At 47.3% G+C, this 12,850-nt stretch overlaps 1 protein-coding gene across 5 annotated transcripts in view; it reads left to right on the forward strand.

Moving 5' to 3' along the window:
• ZNF131 (zinc finger protein 131) overlaps positions 1–12,850 on the forward strand; it is a 113,391-nt gene that overhangs the window by 1,851 nt on the left and 98,690 nt on the right. The gene's annotated exons all lie outside the window — the stretch shown is intronic.

Here is a 12,850-nt window from a genome sequence, read left to right on the forward strand (position 1 = left end):
GATAATGAGTGGGTCTCCAAGATCTGATAGTTTTATAATTGGCATTTTCCCCTGCTGGCACACATTCTCCTGCGCCCCTCTGAAGAGGTGCCTTCCACCATGATTGTAAGTTTCCTGAGGCCATGCAGAGCTGTGAGTCAGTTAAACCTTCTTTCTTTATAAATTACCCAGTCTTGGATATTTCTTCATAGCAGTGCGAGAATGGACCAATACAGATGTGGTAGAGTTGGGTGCTGGGTGGCAATGTCAGGTATATGCAGGTTCTAGGCACCAGGTCAAATCTGGAATGCAAATTATGGGACACAAACCACAAATGATGTCCAGCCTTTAATATTTTCTTTCATTGTTTGTCAAATAGACAAAGAAACAAAGAATAAAGAAAAGCATTTTTTTTTTTTTTTTTTGAGACAGAGTCTCGCTCTGTTCCCCAGGATGGAGTGCAGTGGTATGATCTCGGCTCACTGCAACCTCTACCTCCCCGGTTCAAGTTATTCTCCTGCCTCAGCTCCGAGAAGCTGGGATTACAGGTGCACACCATCACACCTGGCTAATTTTTGTATTTTTAGTAGAGACAGGATTTCTCCCTGTTGGCCAGGCTGGTCTCAAAGTCCTGACCTCAAGTGATCTGCCTGCTTCAGCCTCTCAAAGTGCTGGAATTACAGGCATGAGTCACAGTGCCCAGCCTCAAAGTATATTTTTGTAAAATTTTATCAAGATAAACCTAGCTAAACCAATATACTAATAATAACAAAACTTGGGTTATTATTCACTAAAGGAAGGTGGCACAAAATAGAAACATTTTTAAACGTTCAAAAAAAAATCCAGCTAGGCGCAGTGGCTCACGCCTGTAATCCCAGCACTTTGGAAGGCCAAGGTGGGTGGATCACGAGATCAGGAGATCGAGACCATCCTGACTAACATAGTGAAACCCCATCTCTACCAAAAATACAAAAAATTAGCCGGGCATGGTGGCGGGCACCTGTAGTCCCAGCTACTCTGGAGGCTGAAGCAGGAGAATGGCATGAACCCGGGAGGCGGAGCTTGCAGTGAGTCAAGATCACTGCCACTGCACTCCAGCCTGGGTGACAGAGTGAGACCCCGTCTCAAAAACAAAACAAAACAAAGGTAGTCTTTACACAGAAGTGGTACGCACAGGTGAATTGTCTGGGAAGTCAGGATGTTGCACAGAAGCTATTCAAGTCATAGATTAGAAAAGCAGGAATCCACATTCATGCTTTCCAGCATAGATGAGGAAATAGTTTTTCCCCACCTTCTTAGATTCAGTGGCTGGGCAGGGAGTGCTGTGAATTCATCTGACAATAGACAGATTAACAGGAGAAAAGGCATAAAAGTTTTTTTATTTTTTATTATTTTTTTGAGACAGAGTCTCGCTCTGTCTCCCAGGTGGAGTGCACTGGCACCATCTCAGCTCACTGCAAGCTCCCGCCTCCCAGGTTCACGCCATTCTCCTGCCTCAGCCTGCCGAGTAGCTTGGACTACAGGCACCTGCCACCGCACCCGGCTAATTTTTTGTGTTTTTTAGTAGAGACGGGGTTTCACTGTGTTAGTCAGGATGGTCTCAATCTCCTGACCTTGTGATCCACCCGCCTCAGCCTCCCAAAGTGCTGGGAGTATAGGCATGAGCCACCGCGCCAGGCCAAGTTTTTAAATTTTAATCTAATGTGCATGGAGGCATATAGAAAGAACCGAATATCCAAAAGTGTGGTGAAATTTGAGACTTTATATACCATCTTAATGATAGTGGCAGGAGGCAGACAAATCCTAGGGAGACAAGGGCGGGTCCCTGGTGAAACCCCACCTTCAAACCAAAGACAGTTTAAAGCATGAAAGCCAAGCTACAAGTCTCCAATAAATCCACGGACCAGATTAAGAATCTCTCTTCCCATTTAGTGCACTTCCCTCTGATTGATCCACACACTTCACTTAGTGCACTTTCCTCTGATTGATCCCCAGACATCACCTATTTCACATATACCTGCCCTTCCCTAATTGGTTTTTTACGCAGTTGTGCCCACCTTTGAGTGGTGCCTTTGTTTTAGCCTTTTTTGCATATGCACAAACCAATCAGCACACACTCCCCCATTCTGAGCCTATAAAAGCCCCGGACCCAGCCACATTGGGAGAGAGACCACCCAACTTCTGGTGGGGGACCACCCTTGAATCCCCTCTCCACTGAGAGCTGTTGTGTGCCTCAATAAAACTCTTGTCTGCCCTCCTCACTTTTTGATTGTCAGCGTAACCTCATTCTTCTTGAATGCAGGACAAGAACTTGGGACCCACCTAATGCGGGTACAAAGAAGGCTGTAACATGGGAAGCAGCTGTTGGGCCAAGCCAGCCCTGGAGCTGTAGGCCAGAGCGAGACCACAGGACTGACAGAGCTGTTAACACGTTGACATATTTCAGGCTACAGAAGGCAGGACTGAAAGCTATTCACATGTTGTAACACCCACTCTGGGGCTTTGGAGTCACGGGCATCCCCGTTTGGGTGCCATCACATTCCCCTCATCTGGATGCCAGAGTCCACCATAGGAGTCACTTGCAACATGCCTGGTCTAGCCACAAGTCCCACACAGAGCCTGCTCCTGTGCTGGTGCTTGGAGCAACCAGCAGAACCCCACACTCACTAGCTCACACACCTCTCCTGCCAGGGGTTGAGTGCACGGTTGCGGTGGCCACAGGATCTGCACCAGAGGGCATGCCAGGCACAGCCCAGCGAGCCAGTAGACGGGGCATCTCCTGTGGTTAGCCTGGGCTCCAGCAAGGCCTGGGTAGGGCATCACCAACCAGAGGCCTCTGGCTGGCTGGCAACGTGGTTGAGAAAAATCCTATGTCATTAAGGAGATGGGGCAGGGCAGAGGAGCACTTAAGGAAATATGAATGATTTTTTTTTTCCTTTTTTTTGAGACAGAGTCTTGCTCTGTCGCCCAGGCTAGAGTGCAGTGGTGCGATCTCGGCTCACTGCAAGCTCTGCCTCCTGGGTTGACGCCATTCTCCTGCCTCAGCCTCCCCAGTAGCTGGAACTACAGGTGCCCGCCACCACACCCGGCTAATTTTTTTGTATTTTTAATAGAGACAGGGTTTCACCATGTTAGCCAGGATGGTCTCAATCTCCTGACCTTGTGATCCACCCACCTCAGCCTCCCAAAGTGCTGGGATTACAGGTGTGAGCCACCATGCCGGCCACAAATGATTTTTTAGAAGATAAATGGTCCTTTGGAAGAACAGATAATAGATGTGACAGTTTTTAGAGAATGTCTTTTTGTGTAGGGTGGGTGTAATCGCCCAGCGGTTTCATCTTGCCCATTGTCCGCAAAAGCCAATGCACTGAGAGCAGCAGCTTTTTGCAGCAAAGAAAGAGTTTAATAATTGCAGGGCTGGCCAGTGGAAGAACAGGAGTTCATTCTCAAATCCATCTCTCTGAGAATTCTTAAGACAGGATTTTTTAAGGATAGTTTGGTAAGCATGGGGCTAGGGGATAGAGACTACTGATTGGTTGGGTTGGGGATGAAACCATAGGGTGTTGAAGCTGTCTTTGTGCACTGAGTCGGTTCCTGGGTGGGGATCACTGGTCTGGGTGTCAGTTGTTCCAATGGAAATGCAAAGTCTCAAAAATATCTCAAACACCAGTCTTAGGTTTTACAATGCCAATGTCATCTATAGTAGCAATTAGGGAAGTTACAAATCTTGTGACTACCCTTATGTGACTCCTGAGTAGTAAACCATGACTTGTTATCATTGAACTATGCATAGGTATTAGCAGAATTTAGGCACTTCCCAAAATTCTAATATTGTGTACTTTCATTAGTATTACAAAGATGGTTTCTTCGGTTCCTGAACTACATGGGAGAGTTTGGGGAAAGGGTTATTATGTTCCTTGTTTTAAGATTAAACTATAAGCTAAATTTCTCCCATAGTTAGCTTGACTTATGCCCAGGAATGAGCCAAGAGTTTGCTTGTCAGGTTAGAAGCAAGATGGAGTCAGCTGTCAGATTACTGTCCTTACCAGCATTTTAAATCCTCCTAAATTAGAGAACCACCCTCCTAGAAGGTTTGTTGAGTCCCATCCCTTCCAGGTTTGGACTGGTACATGGGCTACTTTTCTGATGTTTGAAGTGATTTCTAGAACCCCTTTTCCGTTATCATCTATGTTAAGACAGCAATTAGAGATACTAAACCTACCACAGACCCCACCCTCTTCTGCTAATGAGTAGTCTAGTGCTGGCCTGTTTTGATAATTGCCGTGCACATTTGCTTTGTTGTTGCATGAGCATTTCCAGGGCTGAGGCGGTTTGGTTAGTGATTATCTCTAGAACTGCCTGTAGCCTTAATTATTCTATTTAGCATATATATGGGAGTGTGATAACCCCATGAACAAGTGGCAGGACTGTAATATTCGATGATCTGTTGCGGAGGCCATTCGTCCTCTTGCCATCTTTGGCTTCCTCCTACCTTTAAGGATTGTTTTTCTCTGTTTAAGTTATCATACACAGGGACTCTGAGGATGTTGCCCGCTGTTAATGTTTTGGAGGGAGGTGTAGCCTTGGGGGTGAGCTTGACCCTGGTACGATGGAACCAGTCAGGAAATCCTTGGATTCTTACTGCAATTGGCTTGCTAAGTGTCATGGTGTAGGGGTCTGTCCACTTCAGTTGTAGCTTTTGGTGAGGGTCGGGTTGGCAGATAAACACGTCTGTGCCTGCAAGACAGTTGAGAGGACAAGGAGGTGTCGATAGGGAGAGGCATGGCCTCATTTACTGCTTCACGAATGAAAGACCGTGTCTGGATTAAGGAGGGGAGGTAATTCCTGAGTGGCTCAGAGTCTGGTAAGGGTGGCGAACCTAGGACAAAAGTTTGGCCGTAAATGATTAATTTAAAGGGACTATAAAAAGAGGGTGCTTTTGATGTTTCGCAGTCTCATGAGGGTGAAAGAGAGATTTTTTTTTTTGTCCACGACTGGTGGGTTTCTAGAGCCAGCTTGGTGAGTTGGGCTTTAAGGACAGAGTTAATTTTTTCAACTTTGCCTGAAGATTGATGCCTGTAGGGTGTGTGGAGAACCTACTTTATTCTTAAGGATGTAGAGATGCCTTAGGTAATTTGACTGATGAAGGCGGGCCGGTTATCGGACTGGATGGATGTTGGGAGTCTGAAACAGGGAATTATATGCATGATGAGAGTTTGTGTGACGATATTTGCACCTTCTGAAGTTGTTGGGAAAGCTTCTACCTACCTGGAGAAAGTACAGACAAAGACTAAAGATAGCGGAGCTGTTATCGGGCGGCATGTGAGTGAAGTCTACTTGACAATCTTGCCCGGGTACCTGGCCCCAGGCTTGGTGGGTAGGAAAAGGCAGTGGCTGGAGGGAGCCTTGGGGTGACACTGAGTGGCAGATAGAGCAGGACTGGGTAATTTCTTGAACACGGCTGGAAAGGTGAGGACAAGTGAGAATAGGGTGGAGAAGTTGCAAGAGAGGTTTGTAACCAACATGAAAAGAGTTGTGGAGGCTTTGGAGGTGAGGAAGGCTTTGAGAGTGAGGAAGAACGAAGTGCCCTTCCTTGACATACCATGATCCTTGCTTTTGACGGTTTTGGGCTCAGAAGTCCTCCTTTTCTTCTGAGGAGTAAAGAGGAGAGAACAAGGATAGGGACAGAAACTGGCTTTGCACGGGTTGTAAGGCTACTTGTTTGGCTACCTGATCTGCTAGCGCATTTCCAGCTGATACAGGATTGTCTGGGGTTTGGTGGCCCCTGCAGTGAATGATGGCAAGTTTCTGTGGGAGCCTGGCAGCTTGAAGGAGTTTGCTGATGAGAGAGCTATTTATTTATTTATTTATTTATTTTTGAGACAGAGTATCGCTCTGTCGCCCAGGCTGGAGTGCAGTGGCCGGATCTCAGCTCACTGCAAGCTCCGCCTCCCAGGTTCACGCCATTCTCCTGCCTCAGCCTCCCGAGTAGCTGGGACTACAGGCGCCCGCCACCTCGCCCAGTTAGTTTTTTGTATTTTTTAGTAGAGACGGGGTTTTACCGTGTTAGCCAGGATGGTCTCGATCTCCTGACCTCGTGATCCGCCCGTCTCGGCCTCCCAAAGTGCTGGGATTACAGGCTTGAGCCACCGCGCCCGGCCTGAGAGAGCCATTTATGACAGGAGTGTTTTTTGCAGTTAAGAAACCCCATTCTTTCCAGATGGACAAGTGTGAGTGTACTATGGGGAATGCATAATGAGAATTTGAATATATGTTGATCTGTTGTCTGGCTGCTAGAGTGAGAGCTCAAGTGAGGGCGATGAGTTCAGCTTTTTGGGACGTGGTGCCTAGGAGGATCAGATTGGCTTTAGTAGTGTGGGGAGTTGACACTATAGCTTAGCTGGCATGCCAGCATCCTTAATGTAGGAAAGAGCTACCATCTACAAACCAAGTAAAGGAGGCACCTGGAAGGGATTGGTCTGTTAGGTTTGGAAAAAGTATAAGAAAGGTTTGAACATTGTTCACTCAGAAGTATGTAGGGTCTTTGGCTGTTGTAGCTTCAAGTAAGAACGTGGCCAGGTTTAGACAGGAGCTGGTTAGTGTGGTGATTTGGGCAGTTTCTATGAATAGAGCATACAGTTGAAGGAGCCGTGGGGCAGAGATGAGACTTAGTACACTGCAGTGAGCCAGCATGTCTTTGATGTTATGGGTTGTATAAACTGTTAGCTTGGCATGGAGAGATAGTTTTAGGCTTTCAAGGGTGAAGACAGCAGCTGCCGCCAGTGCTTGGAGGCAGGCAGACCATCTAAGAACTGTGGCTTTGAGCTGTTTGGAGAGGTAGGTGACAACCTGGAGGGTGGGTCCCTTAGACTGGGTTAGAACACCTAGTGCAACTCCATGCCGTTTGTCAGTATAGAGGGAGAAAGGTTTGGTGAGGTCTGGGAGAGTGAGGACAGGGGCTGAAATGAGAGCCTTCTGGAGTAGATGGAAAGGTTAGGTAAGAGACTGCACAGGTTTGAAGGCTCATGGAGAGGGCCTTTAGTGGCTTGGTATAACGGTTTGGCAAGTAGAGCAAAGGAGGGAACCCAGAGCCTAAAATATCCTAGTCCTAGAAAAGAGAGAATTTCTTGCTTAGTTTGTGGAGGCGGGAGGGACTGGAGGAGGGATATGCGTTCAGTTGTGAGCCCTCAGGTTCACGGAGTAAGAGCTAGGCCTAGATAGGTAACTGAGGGGGTGCATATTTGTGCTTTCTTAGGAGAGACCCAATACCCCTGTTCTGCCAAGTTTAAAAGAGAGAGATAGTTATGGGTGTTGCAGTCTCTTTGAGAGGGGCTACACAGGAGCAGATCATTAACACATTGAAGGAGAGTGGACGGTTTTAGGAATAAGGTAGAGGGGGTCGCGAGCAAGGTCCGGTCCAAAAAGGTGGGGGCTGTCTCTGACACCTTGAGGTAGTATGCACCAGGTGAGCTGACGTGAAAGGTGGGTGTTGGGGTTTTTCCACGTAAAGGCAGAAGTTTGGGGAATCGATGTAAGGGAATTGTGAAGAAAAAGCATCCTTTAGGTTTAAAACAGAAAAATGAGTGGTATTGGAGGGAATTGCAGAAAGTAAAATATACAGGTTAGGAACTACTGGACATACGGAGTACAGCTTGGTTAATGAGCCTGAGGTCCTGGACTAAGCGGTAAGTTCCATCTGGCTTTTTAACAGGTAGAACAGGTATGTTAAAAGAGGAGTTTGTTGGGTGGAGTAGGTGACTGGTGAGGAGGTGAGAAATGATAGCCTATGAGAACTGCTTGGAGGATGGGATACTGCTTCTGTGATAGTAACTGGGTGGGCTCTTTAAGGGTAATACAGATGGGGGTTTGGTATTCTGCGACTGAGGGTGTGGAAGTATCCTAAACACTGGGGTTAACTACAGATGGGGGATAAGGAAAAGTTGCATGTTTTAAGGTGGGAAGTTGGAGGAGTAGAAGAAAGTTAGATGCCCCAGAGGGTCTGGGTTGATATATTGGGTACTTTGGGGAACCTGGAAGTAGAGAATAGTGTGGAGCTTTGAAAGGATGTCTCTGCCTATGAATGAAGTTGGGCATGAGGGCAGGACTAAAAAAGAGTGAGTGAAGGAAAAGGTGTTCAGGGAGCAGAAGAGTGGAGGGGTGGCTCGGGGTTTGGAGACTTGTCCGTCAATTCCCACAACAGAAACTTGGGAGGACTGGGTGGGTCCTGAAAAATTAGGTAAAGCAGAGTAGGTTGCCTGGTATTAATTAACAAAAAGTACTGGCCTACCTACCACCATCAGAGTTACCCTTGTCTTGGATGAAGCGATGGTAGTTGCCAGGGCGTCCGTTCCAGGGCACCGTCAGTCTTCAGCAGCAAGGCCAATGAGATCTGAGTAGGAGGTTTTGGCTGGCTCAGGAAGGGATGGAGGTGGTCCTTGCAGGGACCGCTCACAGTCCAACTTCCAATGGGGTCCTCCGGAGAGGGGGCATGGCCTAGTGGGCTTACCTGGGTTTGGGCATTGTCTGGACCAGTGGCCTTCATTGCCATACTTGAAACAGGTGCCAGGTGGAGCCGGATTGCTAGGAGGCTTCTGTGTGGAGGTGCGGCCCTGTAGGCCCGCAGGGCCCCTGATGGCGGAGGCAAGCATTTGAAACTGCGTGTTTTGCTCATCACGATTGTTAAAGATTTTGAAGGTTAAATTAAGAAGGTCTTGTTGTGGGGTTTGAGGGCTGTCGTTAAACTTCTGAAACTTGCACCAAATATTGGGGGTGGATTGGGAGATGAACCGAAGGTTTAAAATAGTGGTTCCTTCTGGGCTGGTTGGGTCTAGGTTGGTATATTTTCTCATGGCTTCAGTTAAACGAGAGAGAAAAAGGGCTGTTTTTTCATCAGGATCTTGGGTGATTTCTGAAAGTTTTTCATAGTTTATCGCTTAATGGGCACCCTTTTTGAGTCCTGCAAGGAGACACAAATCATGTGGTCTCAATGGTGGTGTCCAGAGGCCCTGTCTTGATCATCCCAATGGGGGTCCTGGTTGGGTACTGCCTGTGTGCCAGTAGGCTGGGCAGGAGCTTGGTGATGAACTGCATCAGCATGCGCCTGAGCTAGGGTCCAGATATGGTCCCGGTCGTCTGGGGTGAGGGACGACCTCTGGGAAGAGAGGACAATGTAGAGGTCATGCCAGATTAGTTCCTAAGAGTGGGTAAGGTACTGAAACTCCCGAATATAAGAGGTCGGGTCTTCTGGAAATGAACCGAGTCTTTTGCTAATTTGAGAGAGATCTGTGAGGGAGAAGGGAACATGAACTCTAACAATACCTTCAGTTCCTGCTACTTCCTGAAGGGGGCACTCTAGCACAGGCACTGAAGTAAGGGTGGGACATGGGCCAAACATGGCACCTGAACGAGTGTGGAGTGTGGATGGAGAGCAGGAAGAACCTGGAAGTGGTTCCTGCTGAGTGCTTGAAGGGGAGAGCGGGGTTAACAGGCAGTGGAGGATAGATAGGGGTGTAAGGTGGTGGGATGGGTTTACAAGCCTCAGGAGAGGGCAGTGGGGAGGAGAATGGGTACAGGGAATACTAGAATTGTCCTGAGGAGGGGACGGTGTAGGAAAAGAAGTGGATACTGCTGACTGGGAAGATGGCGGCTGGGAAGATGGTGGCTGGGAAGACAAGGAGGAGGCTTGGGCTAAAGAAGACGGTTGAGAGGAAGAGGTAGGGGCTGGGAGGGGTGGACAGCAGTGTGCTGGATCTAACAAGGGAAAAGAGGTGGAGTTGGGAGGAGAAAGGCAATCAAGGCAGCGAGAATGGAGGAGAAGGATTTGAACAGGTGAGCAAGAATTGCAGAGGTGGAGTTGTGATCTGAGTGTAAAAAGGCCTGGACATAAGCAATTTCTTCCCATTTGTCTAGTCGTTGGCAATAATTGCTTAAGTCAGTTAAAATTGTAAAGTTGAATGTTCCATTTGCGGGCCATTTGGACCTATTATCCAATTCGTATTGTGGCCAGACTGAATTGCAAAAAAAAGACAAGGCACTTAGGGTGGATATTTTGCCTGAGGCCTAAGGTTTGCAGGCTTTTTATGAGGCAGCCTAGAGGGCTGTTTTTTGGAATGGAGGACTGAGAGTTTCCCATAACAGAGGGTAGACTCAGGAGAACAGGGAAAAAGGAGACCATCCTGGATGGCCACAGGGAGACGATAAAAGGAGCGATCATCACCGCTGCGTTTTTCATTCCTGGAACGAGATCAAATGGCTTAGAGGCATCTCCCTAAGGCCAGATGATCAGATGATCAGCGAGTACCTGGCACACGCAGGAGCCTTTTGGACCAACGTTGGATCTTCGGACTGTAGAAAAGAGAGGCCATGCAGCTTTTCCCTTGTTAACTGGGCTCCCAGGGAAACTTACCAATAGGCAAGATCAGTGACCAATGTGCATGCACAGAGAGGCGACTGGAGGCTGAGGAGCTTCGTTTGTTCTGCTGCTGTGGCCTGTTCTCCAGGGTGAAGGGGTAGGTCCACAGAGCCTCTCCGGGGTTTTGGCACCAGATGTAAGGTTCCTATATCGGTTTGAACCCCGAGAGCATGCCAACAGACAGCACGAGGTGGTGTGGAGCAACATGCTGTTTTAATGAGCATGTGGGTGCAGGTGGGCTGAGGCCTAAAATGGCATCAGCCCCAAGTGAGGACGGGACAGGGGATTTATAGTCCTCTGTAAACAGGAAGTGTCCCAGTCTAACATGACTATGTAGTACACGATGGCCTCTTTCTCGAAATTCAGGGTTGGGAGGAGTTACTCATCCCTTCAAGCTTTCAGGCCCCAGGGAGAATCTTTCAAGTATGAACCTGGCCTTGTGAAAGCAGAGCTCTAATTACACAGTGTATCCTGAATCCATGAATGTTATGGTGCTATTTCGAACCACTAAGAGGCCTTGTGAGAGTCTCTTCTTTACCAGAAAATGTGGGGAACACAGAGAGGGTCTTTCTGGATAGACATACCCAGGGAACTTCTGCTGAGGAAAGTGAAAGCAAAGATACAACTTCTCCCAGAAAAGGGAGTACATATGTAGATGGCGATAAGTAATATAGCCTGAAGTATTCACACGGATATAATTAGAGTTAGTGTTATAGTTAAGGAGGAAGGGAAGGGAGACAGAAAGAAAGCAAGCAAGAAAGGAAACAAGAAAAGATAAAACTGTGTCCTAGTTTCTTACTTGTGTTAAACAAATTATTTTTCTAGATATCATTAACCAAGATAAGGAATCCCTAAAGAGAGGCAGGCTTGATTTAGAGTTGTCTGAGGGCTTCCAAAAGAGCTGTTCAGTGAATAAGAAGAAATCCAACCATGGAGTATCAGAGTCTAAGTTGGATGTATAGGTTTGTGTGTCTTCAGTATTGTCTTGTATTTTAAGACAGAACTAGATGTGCCCATCAGAAACGACTGTATGGCATGAAAAAGTTGCAGATGGTAGGCCACAGTGAACTCCAATCGTTTGGAAGGCTTAACTTGAACCTTCCTAGGCTGGAGGATTTTAAATGACTGAGATGTTTCTAATGTGTCTAGAACTTCTTTTCTAATGAGCCTAGGGAGGACTAGAATCTCTATCAGAGTTAGTCTGAGATGTAAAGGGGATCAGAATGTACCACCCCAATATATGCCACTTTAGCATATTTTATTTTAGCATATTAGATTATTTCGAGCAGTTGAAAAATTAGAAATAGCAGGCATGGTGCAGTGGCTCACACCTGTAATCCTAGCACTTTGGGAGACCAAGACAGGTGGATCACCTGAGGTCAGGAGTTTGAGACCAGCCTGGTCAACATGGCGAAACCCCATTTCTATTAAAAAATATATATATACAAAAATTAGCCAGGCATGGTGGGGCACACCTGTAATCCCAGCTACTCAGGAGGCTGAGGAAGGAGAATCGCTTGAAGTCAGGAGGTAGAGGTTGCAGTGAGCCGAGATCGCACCACTGCACTCCAGCCTGCACGATGGGAGTGAGATTCCATCTCAAAAAAAAGAAAAAAGAAATTAGAAATAGCAGACATATGAGGATCTCTCTGACCTCCCTTTCCTGCCAAAAAGCAGGGCATACATTTTGCTTTTGTAAAAAAAATTTCCATTTATAAAGGCTTCTACCTCTCCCCTACCTGGAAGAGAAGGAAACTCTTCTACTCTAATACTTGGAGGGGGCCTGCCCTCCACACCTGTGGGTATTTCTCGCAAGGTGGAGATGAGAGACTGAGAAAAGAAGTAAGACACAAAGTATAGAGGAGAAAAGTGGACCCAGGGGACCGGCGCTCAGCAAGTGAGGACCTGCACCAGCACTGGTCTCTGTGTTCCCTCAGTATTTATTGATCACTGTCTCTACTATCTTGGCGAGGGGGATGTGGCAGGACTGTAGGGTAATGGTGGGGAGATAGTCAGCAGGAAAACGGGAGCAAAGGACTCCGTGTCATAAATAAGTTTAAGGAAAGGTGCTGTGCCTGGATGTGCACATAGTCCAGATTTATGTTTGACTTTACACAAACATCTTTCTTAGTGCAGTAAAGAGCAGTATTGCTGCCAGCATGTCTCACCTCCAGCCACAAGGCAGTTTTCTCCTATCTCAGTAACTAGAATATATGATCGGGTTTTACACCGAGACATTCCATTCCCAGGGATGAGCAGGAGACAGATGCCTTCCTCTTATCTCAACTGCAAAGAGGCCTTCTTCTTTTACTAATCCCCCTCAGCACAGACCCTTTACGGGTGTTGGGCTGGGGGATGGAGATCTTTCCCTTCCCATGAGGCCATATCTCAGGCTGTCTCAGTTGGGAGGAAACCTTGGACAATACCAAGGCTTTCTTGGGCAGAGGTCCCTGTGGCCTT

Source organism: Macaca fascicularis, chromosome 6 (genome assembly GCF_037993035.2).
Source record: "Macaca fascicularis isolate 582-1 chromosome 6, T2T-MFA8v1.1".
Lineage (NCBI taxonomy): Eukaryota > Metazoa > Chordata > Mammalia > Primates > Cercopithecidae > Macaca > Macaca fascicularis.